Source organism: Perca flavescens, chromosome 20, assembly GCF_004354835.1.
Source record: "Perca flavescens isolate YP-PL-M2 chromosome 20, PFLA_1.0, whole genome shotgun sequence".
Lineage (NCBI taxonomy): Eukaryota > Metazoa > Chordata > Actinopteri > Perciformes > Percidae > Perca > Perca flavescens.
In genome coordinates this window covers 4,605,257-4,616,558 of record NC_041350.1, presented here as the reverse complement: position 1 = coordinate 4,616,558, position 11,302 = coordinate 4,605,257, and the positions used below count along the sequence as shown (strand labels likewise).

Here is an 11,302-nt window from a genome sequence, read left to right as displayed (position 1 = left end):
CACTAATTTCACTTCATCAGTAGTGTAATCTTAGTACACTGTAAACAAAGTGCACTAAATATAAGTGTACTTTTATTAGCATATCAAAGTACACTGAAAAAATAGGAAATAGCAGGTCTTTGAATTTACAAAAATGAATTTAGAATATGCTACGCAATTCATTTATATTCCTTTCAAGAACATGGTTCAATCATGTAGACTTCAGGTGTTTTTGTATAGATTCCTTTTGCGTTGATTGAAATTGATTGAATTGAACATTTTAAATGATCGAATTAAGTTTGGTCACTACCGGAAATGGTATATTTGAATCAAATGGCGCCAGGAAGTGTAGGTGGAACTTCCCGGGCACTGACGCCAACCGTTTATATACTGTCTATGCTGCCAACACAGGCAAACTGTTTCAACAAGGACATCGCCGAAACAAGAAGAATGTGAAGAAGAATGTTGAGCATGTGTTGGCTGCGTGCAGGATTAATTCTACAGCAGCCATGTGTTGTCTCCTTCACGAAAAAGTAAGTTAACATCAATCAAAATGATTTTGTTCATGTTCATAATGTTTTTGTACTGCATGTAACAGTTACAAAAGTCCATTCACTTGTTTGTGCATTCTATAAATATATCGGTTTTCTTGTAACTACGTTAGCTAATAATACCATCACTAACTAGTAACTACTTAGTTTAGCATTAATAATTGTGTTTCTCCCACTGACGGTCCTGCTACTAACAACGGTATTTCAATGTAGCTAACTAATGTTAATGGCAGCCGGTGAAGAGGAGCCAGTCAGCCTCATAAGAATGAGCGGGTTTAGTTCGCAACATTTAGATTACACTGATGCTGTTGTAACGTTACTTTATGTAACAAAAAAAAGGTCCGTCGAGTTGTTTGGGCTTAACGTTATATGTCGGTTTGCTAATAGCTAAGGTTAGCTAGCTAAGACCACAGGCTTACAAGTTCAATGTAACGTCGGGTAAGAACGAACGAATGTTGTAGCTAAGGCTGTCGGTTATTTAGTTAGTGTGTGTGTGTGTGTGTGTGTGTGTGTGTGTGTGTGTGTGTGTGTGTGTGTGTGTGTGTGTGTGTGTGTGTGTGTGTGTGTGTGTGTGTGTGTGTGTGTGTGTGTGTGTGTGTGTGTGTGTGTGTGTGTGTGTGTGTGTGTGTGTGTGTGTGTGTGTGTGTGTGTGTGTGTGTTACGCGGAGGGTGCTAGACATGAAAATGTTAGCACAGTGTAAACTCTTTGTTTATTATGTCATTTTCCTAAATCTAACGCAGCGTTTTTAAGGTCGGACTCAAACTGGATTTTTAGGATACCTTTGTGTCTTTGTTGTGTACTTTATTTTGTGTGGTTTTTTAATTATTGAGTCAATGTGCTTGGTTCACCTCACTGATTCTAAATGTTTTCTTTCATAGGATTCTATTTGAACAGCATATACAATCAAATGCTTTATAGTGGTAAGTGCTGTCATATTTCTTTTTTTCTTTGTATATTTCCTAAAATAATTGAAATTGACATTTATTTGTTTCTCAATTGTTTACAAATGAAAATGGACCTACTCTCACAGATATGATAAAGTGTTATTTCTTTTTTTGAAAAACTATAGATTTTAGAATTGTGGAAAGGGTCTGTAAAATATTTTACATACCACAATTTATTGGCAAGAACGGCATACAAATTGTAAGGCCCAACATCTACTTATTTTTCATCTTTCTCCTACTATATTCATCTTTTTGTCTCAGTTTTAACCTTTCCTCTATTTATTTTTTTTACTTATCTTCATATTTGTAACTTTCTTTGTCTTTACTGTCAATCTCTTCCTACGTGATTTGAAGTTGACAGCAAGGCTAGTACCTTTGTAGTAACCATGTTGTAATATTCTTAGAGAAATATGTACCCATATGACAGTGTACACCAGTAGTTGACTTCAAAGTGTAGTGTGTTTAAAAAAACAATGCAATCCACTTGTTTATATATGTTTATTACAGTTAATAATTAAATAATCTAAGTACTACAAAGTGTGGTAAAGCCACATATTTTTGCAATCTTCACTTTAGTTTGTGTGATTTGTTTCTGACTTTCATATGAATGTTTACACCAAGCTTGGTCAGTGGTCAATATAGTACTGTGATTGAAGTAGTTAAATAAAAGATGTCATTCATATAAATTCATGAATCCCCTAATTTCATCATCGCATCCAGACCTGGCCTCCAGGAAATAACAGTTTGTTTAATCTATCTAATCTTGTGTTCATACTATACAAGGATGTATTACTTGTCTTTGTTGAATAATACAGAAGACAAAGAGCTTAAAAAATTATTGCATATTAAATTGCAATCACAATATTTGTGGAAAAAAAATCGCAATTAGATTATTTTCTAAAATCGTTAGCCCTACTTACTACTCCCTTATGATTTAATACTTGTGTATTTGTTTCTCGACTGGTCTTATTGACTGCTTTTTTTTTTTTTTTTTTTAATAGGGCATGGATGAAGACGCCATCAACGAGGCCATTGAAGATACCAGTGTTGGGATTTATGTTCTTAAAGAACATGCTTCAAGTGATGAAACAGGGGACATTGGTATTGTCCTTGAAGGCATCAAGATGTTGCAAGATCTTTATAATGTAGCATTACCTGTTGCTACGCTGTTTGGACTAATGTACAGTAAGCCCTGAACTTCAGCTACCCTGCTCGCCTTCGATCCAAAAGATTTGCATGGAACTTGATGGAGGGAAACTTACCAACAAAGCACTTGCTCTAAAAAAACAGGCTCTTCCAGTGAAAGGGCCAGAGAGACTGCACCGTCAACCAAACAGCGTAGTTGTCCCTAAAGGCATCGTTGGTATGGCTGTACTCTTTGGACTAGTTTTTTTTGTTTGAATTAACTGGACAGGATTTGCATCGGGCTGCATGGAAATAACCTTTTGCAAACCAAGCAAAAGTTTTCTCTCTAGAAAACAGACTCCTTCATTAAAGACCAACAGGCATCTTTGGTACTGCTATACCAGGTGGAATTTTTTTTTTTTTTTTTCACAGGGTTAACATTTTTTGTCATTTGAAAAACTACTTTGAAAACAGAGTGCACAATTTAAAGGGTAACTTTGGGTTTTTCAACTTGGACCCTGTGTTCCTCTGTTGTTGTTACTGATGGGAACAACGATCTTCGACATTGGTCCAGTATAAAGCGAGTAGGCCTGTCACGATAACAAGTTTTGCTGGACGATAAATTGTCCCCGGAAATTATTGTGATAAACCATAATCTTTTCGTCCTGAGACCATTTTCCTCTAATATAATGATAATGGCATAATAATGCAGGTACACTTTTTCAAAGATCAATAAACTTTTATTTCTAAGGAATTTTTAACACTAGAACTGGAAGATATTTTAAATATCCACAATATGTCTTTGATCTCCTTTAGTAGGCTATGTCGTCTTTTACACTGTTGTACAGTTGTGGAATAGCCGTTTGTGGCACGTATGTTCCCCCAGGCAACTGGTACTGACCGTCAAATGTTTGCATTATTCCTCGAGTGTTTGTGCGATAGACTGCAGACTCTGTACTGCTGTTAACAATTATTTATTAAAAACTAAATATTACATTTAAATAATAACATAAATTATATCTATCTATATCTATGTGACTATCTGTCACATGGCGAGTAAATATTTTTACCATAATAGTTCTGTTTTTCAGCCTTCATTTTGGTGAAGGTGCAGCTACTTTCTTCTGCTCCTCTGCAGGTCGGAGCTTCGCGGGGGTGGGCCGACACACACACATGCACGCGCACACACACACAAACAAACACTGGCGCCACTTTCCTGAAACCGCTTGCAAGACATCGTCCACAGCGGCGTATGTCCGAGCACGGCGGATATTGCTCCTATTCTTTTTGTTTTTTCTCTTGACGCTGCCTTAACTGTTCTAGGGTCCTGCTTTTGCCAATATCTGCTTTTGTGTTTTACTTTTGTGTCAATAATAAAGATCCTTTTCTGAAATGCAATTTATAATCTGTTGATGTAATGCACTTGAACTGAATTGTAATATGATACACTTGTAGTGTAATAGCAACATTCATGCTTAGTATAACAAAATGGGGATAAAAGTACAGATGAAATATACTATCTCGCACCTTACTCCTCCTTCCTCTCGTCCAAGTACATGTTTGAGCGTGCTCATTGGACTGTTGCTTCACAGAATAACGCCTCACGGGGCAGGAAGACGTTCTTGAGATATTTGGCATGTTTCTGTCATTACAAGGTGTAATTACATCGGTCTAACTGACTACCACTTTGACAGGCTGATATTACGTCACAAAATACTGTACGCTCTTTGGTAATGGAGGCTAACTGATGAAGCTTTGCAATTTGATTGAAAATCAGAAACAGCAGAATGACGAACTGAGATATTCTGTACATTGTTTACGCACTTCCCTCTTAAAATTAGAAAATGTATGAAAATACTTCTATACATTTCTATAAATTATTTATGCATCTGTATTTTAATGTGGATCAAAATCATGGGATCACTTCATTCTGGTAAATAGTTAATGAAAAATGTGCGATAATGTTCAAAACATTTGATCTAATGTTCAGACAAAAACATGTATATAACATTGCACTGAAAATACGTGTTTATGATGTTTACGTTGTAATTGAACTTCACTTCAAACACATTATTATTGTCATAGTGGGACACTTTAAAAGCACTAAATATAGTTATGAAGTGCATTTGTAGATCACTTGAAATATCACAGAGGCATACTAAATTAACATAGTTTATAGTAATTATAAATATGATAGCAATATGCACAAAATATACTTAAACAACTATAAGTTGCGCTGCAATGCCTTTTAAGTGTATTTCAATAAGAATGGCAATACAATGCAATTGTACTGTAAGTATGCTTAATTGCTCATGAATCTTGATTTTCATTAGTGTATTTTAGTGCACTTGAAGTTTAAAAAAAGTTGTTCCATTTTAGTATACTATTTATACTTGAAGTTTAGTCAAATAGATGTTAAGTTGAAGTTAATACATAATTGAATACACTTAACTATACTTGGATTTGACGAAAATAGTACAACATTTAGAAAATATACTTAGTACACTTTATTAAAGTATATTTTTAATAGAATTCTTTTTCACCTGGGATACTATGACTTTTTTATATACTATGCTATGACTTTTTTTTACATACTATACTATTACTTTTTAATAAAAAATGTTGACATACTATACTACGACTTTTTTCGACTTCCTATAATCACTTTTTTCGACAAACTATACTATGACTTTTTTCAAAATTATCAACATACTATACTATTACTTTTTTTATTTTCAACATACAATATTACAATACTACTATACTTTGGATTTTAAATGGACTGCGCCCCCTCCCACTGCCATGCTTCCCTACTGTGCAGCTACCTGCCTGAACTGCACTTTGTTTGGACTAAACACATGACTGCATTGCACTTTACATACTGTACTGCTATTCTGCACAAGCGTCTACTCTCCACTGCAATTTAATATTCTGTGCCCAAGCTCCTCCTATATGTCTATATGCTGTATTTTATGTGTTTCTATTATATTTATTGTTTTATACTGACACAAGCTGGGGGAATAATATTTCATGTTTTATATGTACTGAAGTACACATGACAATGACAATAAAGTAAATCTTGAATCTTGAAATCTTTGACTTTTTTTCAGAATTATCGACATACTATACTATGACTATTTTTTCAAAATTTTCAACAAATTATAATATTACTTTTTTTCTGAAATATTGACATGCTATACTATGATTTTTTTTTCAAAATTTTCGACATATGACTTTTTTTCAGAATTATCAACATGCTATACTATGACTTTTTTCAAAATTATCGACATACTGTACTATGACTTTTTTAAAGAATTTTCGACATACTATATTATGACCTTTTAAAATTTTTCAACATACTATTCTGACTTTTTTCGACTTCCTATACTATGACTTTTTATCTTTTTTTTAATTACTACACTAAGAATTCTATCAAAATTTTCGACATACTATACTGTGACTTTTTTCAGAATTATCGACATACTATACTAAGACTTTTTTTCAAAATCATCCACATCCTATAAGTAAGTAAATAAGTTTTGATGTCCAATATACTCCGTAAAAGAGACAAATATGCCAAAAACATAAGCTTTTCTTTCAGGTCAAATAGTGATCTTAGTGATAAGAAAGTGATAGAAAGACAGATCTTAATGTTCAAATCTTGTATATGCCATGAAGTTTTGAGTTTCAATGTACTAAGCGAAAGAGACAAATATACCAAAAACATAATTTTTGTGCCATGTCAGATAGCTTAGGGTGATAAGAAAATCCCTGGAAAGCTGAAGGTTGGCTGCCCAAATAGGTTGTAATTAGTTTGAAGAGCTGCTTTATGGGAATGATGTACTATGGCTTCTTTTCAAAATGTTTAACATTCTATAGTATGACTTTTTTCAAAATTTGAAACATGCTATAATATGACTTTTTTCCGACACGCTATACTATGACTTCTTTTTGAAATAATCCACATCCTAGATGTAATTTAATAAGTTTTGATGTCCAATATCCTCAGTGAAAGAGACAAATATGGAAAAACATCAACTTTTCTTTCAGGACAGATAGCTTAGGGTGATAAGGCAATGAATAGAAGACTGAAGGTTGAGTGTTCAAATCTTGTATGCTGGCATTATTGACATACTGTGACTTTCTTTTCAAAATTATCGACATACTATACTATGACTTTTTTCAACATATTGTACTATGACTTTTTTTCAGATCACAGACTTTTTTCAAAATTATTGACATACTATACTGTGATTTTTTTTTAAATTTTCAATATGCTATACTATGACTGTTTTCGACTTACTATACTATGACTTTTTTTCGACTTACTACACTGTGACTTTTTTTAGAATTATCAACATACTATATTATGACTTTTTTCAGAATTATCAACATAGTATGACTTTTTATCACTTTTTTGACATATTCTATTACGACTTTTTCAACATACTATACTATGACTTTTTTTCAAAATTTTCGACATACTATACTATGACTTATTTCAAAATGTTTTACATACTATTGACTTTTTTTCAAAATGATCCACATCCTATAAGTAAGTAAATAAGTTTTGAGTTTCAATGTACTCAGTGAAAGAGACAAATATGCCAAAAACACAGCTTTTGTGACAGGTCAGACAGCTTAGGTTGATAAGAGAATGAATGGAAGACTGAAGGTTGAGTGATCTGATCTTGTATATGTCAGTAACTTTTGAGGGCCAATATGCTAAGTGAAAGAGACAAATGTACCAAAAACATGACTTGTGTGTCAGGTCAGATATCGTAGGGTGATAAGAAAATGACTGCAAGACTGAAGGATGAGTGTTCAAAACTTATAGGGTGTAAATAGTTTCAAGAGCTACTTTACAGGAATGAGAAATTTAAATAGATGAAAAGTACAGTAATATGACTTTATTTTCACGTTCTTCAACATACTATGACGTCTTTATCACTTTTTTTGGATATACTATACTATGACATACTTTACTATGACCTTTTTCAAAATTATTGACATACTATACAATGACTTTCAAAATTTTCGACACACTATACTATGACTTTTTTCAAAATTATTGACATATTATACTATGATTTTTTTCTAAATTTTCAACATGCTATACTATGACTTTCTTCGACATACTATACTGTGACTTTTTTCGACATATTATACTATGACTTTTTTCAGAATTATCAACTATGACTATGACTTTTTTTCAGAATTATCGATATACTATACGTAATTCATACAAAAAACTTTCAACATGCTAAACTACGACTTTCTTCGATATACTATACTATGACTTTTTTTTCAGAATTATCGACATACTATACTATGACTTTTTTCAAAAGTATTGATATACAAAAAAAAAATTTCGGCATACTATACTATGACTTTTTTTTATTTTCAACTTAACTATACTATGACTTTTTTTCAGAATTATCCATATACTATTCTATGACTTTTTTCAGAATTATCCACAAAGTATGACTTTTTTATCACTTTTTTTGACATACTTTACTATGACTATGAGTTTTTTCAGAATTATGGACATACTATACTGACTTTTTTCAAAATTTTCGACATACTATTCTATGATTTTATTTTCAGAGTTATCGACATACTATACTATTACTTTTTTCAACATTTTCGACATACTATTCTATGACTTTTTTCAGAATTATCGACATACTATACTATGACTTTCTTCGACATACTGTACTGTGACTTGTTTTCGACAAACTATACTATGACTTTTTTCGACTTAACTATACTATGACTTTTTTTTATAATTATCAACATACTATACTATGACTCTTTTCAAAATTTTTGACATACTATACTATGACTTTTTTCAAAATTTTCGACATTAATTTTTTTCAGAATTATTGACATACTATCCTGACTTTTCTTTTCAAATTTTCAACATACTATACTATGCCAAAAACATAAACTTGTCTGTCAGGGCGGATAGCTAACAGTGATAAGAAAGTGATAGAAAACCAGAAGGTTGTGTGTTCAAATCTTGTACATACCATGAAGTTTTGAGTTTCAATGTACTAAGTGAACGAGACAAATGTGCCAAAAACACTTTTTGTGGCAGGTCAGATAGCTTAGGGTAATGAGAGAATCACTGAAAAACAGAAGGTAGACTGTTCAAATCCTGTAGGTTGTAATTAGTTTGAAGAGCTATTTTATGGGAATGATATACTATGGCGTCTTTTCAAAATTTTTGACATACTTTACTCTGACTTTTTTTCAAAATGTTCGACATTCTATAGTATGACTTTTTTCCAAATTTTCATCATACTATACTATGACTTTTTTTCAAAATTTTAAACATGCCATACTATGACTTTTTTTGACATACTATGACATTTTCCGACATGCTATACTATGACTTCTTTTTGAAATTATCCACACCCTAGATGTAAATAAATAAGTTTCGATGTCCAATATACTCAGTGAAAGAGACAAATATCCCCAAAACATCAACTTTGCTGTCAGGTCAGAAGGCTTAGGGTGATAATGAATTGAAGACTGAAGGTTGAGTGTTCAAATCTTGCAGGGTGCCATTAGTTTTAGCATTATTGACATACTGTGACTTTTTTTCAAAATTATCGACATACTATAATATGACTTTTTTTCGACAGACTATACTATAACTTTTTTCAAAATTTTCAACATACTATACAATATACTATATATATAGTATATTATCAACATAGTATGACTTTTTATCACTTTTTTGACATATTCTGTTATGACTTTTTCAACATACTATACTATGACTTTTTTCTAAATTTTCGACATACAATACTATGACTTATTTCAAAATGTTCTACATACTATTGACTTTTTTTCAAAATCATCCACATCCTACACGTAAGTAAATAAGTTTTGACGTCCAATATACTCAGTGGAAGAGACAAATATGCCAAAAACATAAGCTTGTCTGTCAGGTCAGATAGCTAACAACGATAAGAAGGTGATAGGAAGACAGAAGGTTGTGTGTTCAAGTCTTGTATATCCCATGAAGTTTTGAGTTTCAATGTACTCAGTGAAAGAGACAAATGTGCCAAAAACACACCTTTTGTGCTGGGTCAGATAGCTTAGGGTGATAAGAGAATCATTGGAAAGCTAAAGGTTGACTGTTCAAATCCTGTAGGTTGTAATTAGATTAAAGAGCTGCTCTATGGGAATGATATACTATGGCATATTTTCAACATACTATGACTTTTTTTCCCGAATCATCGACATACTATACTCTGACATTTTTTCAAAATGTTCGACATACTATACAATGACTTTTTTTCAAAATGTTAAACATGCTATAGTATGACTTTTTTCGACATACTATACTATGACTTTTTTATGACATACTATTCTATGACTTTTTACGACATACTATACTATTACTTTTTTTTCTCAAATTATCCACATCCTAGATGTAAGTAAATAAGTTTCGATGTCCAATATACTAAGTGAAAGAGACAAATATGCCAAAAACATAAAGTTTTCTGTTGGGTCAGATAGCTAAACGTGATAAGATAATGATTAGAAGACAGATGGTTGTGTGTTCAAATCTTGTCTTTCTCAAAATGTTTTGAGTTTCAATGTACTAAGTGAAAGAGACAAATATGCCTAAAACATAACTTTTCTGTCAGGTCAGATAGCTTAGGGTGATAAGAGAATCATTGAAGGTTGAGTGATCTGATCTTGTATGTGTCAGTGACTTTTGAGGTACAACATAGTAAGTGAAAGGTAGAAATATGCCAACAACACAAAGTCTTCTGTCAGGTCTTATAGCTTAGAGTAATAAGAGAATGATTGGAAGAGAGAAGGTTGACTGTTTGAATCCTGTATTTTTCATTAAGTTCTGAGGGCCAATATGCTAAGTGAAAGAGACAAATGTACCAAAAACATGACTTGTGTGTCAGGTCAGATATCGTAGGGTGATAAGAAAGTTTTTTTGGACATACTATACTATGAGTTTTTCAAAATTTTCGACATACTATACTATGACTTTTTTCAAAATTATTGACAACTATACTATGATTTTTTTTCAAAATTTTCAACATACTATACTATGACTTTTTTCGACATACTATACTATGACTTTTTTTTCAACATTTCCAACATACTATACTATGATTTTTTTCAAAATTTTCAACATGCTATACTATGACTTTCTTCGACATACTATACTATGACTTTTTTTCAACATAGTCTGACTTTTTTCAGAATTATCAACATACTATACTATTACTTTTTTCAACATTTTCAACATACTATACTATGACTGTTTTTTGACTTACTATACTATGAAATTTTTTGACATACTATACTATGACTTTTTTCAACATTTTCGACAATATACTATGACTGGCCCTGATTGGTTCATCTTAACAGGGAGCTGTGGATTTTTGCAAATCACACTCCAGGCTGTAGGTGGTGCTAGAGGAGCTGGATTTATTTTTAATGACCTGCTTCATGTAGTTCTACTGGAACATAGGGTCAGTTTCAGCAAATATGACAGAAATTTAGTTTAATAAGTCTAACCTACTGTACCTTGAATGAGTTAGTAGGTTGCTATACATGCTATGCTATATTTTTTCAACATACTATACTATGACTTTCTTTGACATACTATACTATGACTTTTTTTCAAAAAACTTTAACATGCTATACTATGACTTTCTTCG

The 11,302-nt window shown here is 32.1% G+C and overlaps 1 long non-coding RNA gene across 1 annotated transcript; it reads left to right on the top strand.

The window, feature by feature from the left end:
• The first annotated feature begins 375 nt into the window (after nucleotides 1-375).
• LOC114547438 (uncharacterized) lies at nucleotides 376-2,655 on the top strand. Its single transcript, XR_003691160.1, has 3 exons — nucleotides 376-512; nucleotides 1,410-1,451; nucleotides 2,477-2,655. It is a non-coding gene; the product is annotated as an uncharacterized LOC114547438 (long non-coding RNA).
• Nucleotides 2,656-11,302: the final 8,647 nt, after the last annotated feature.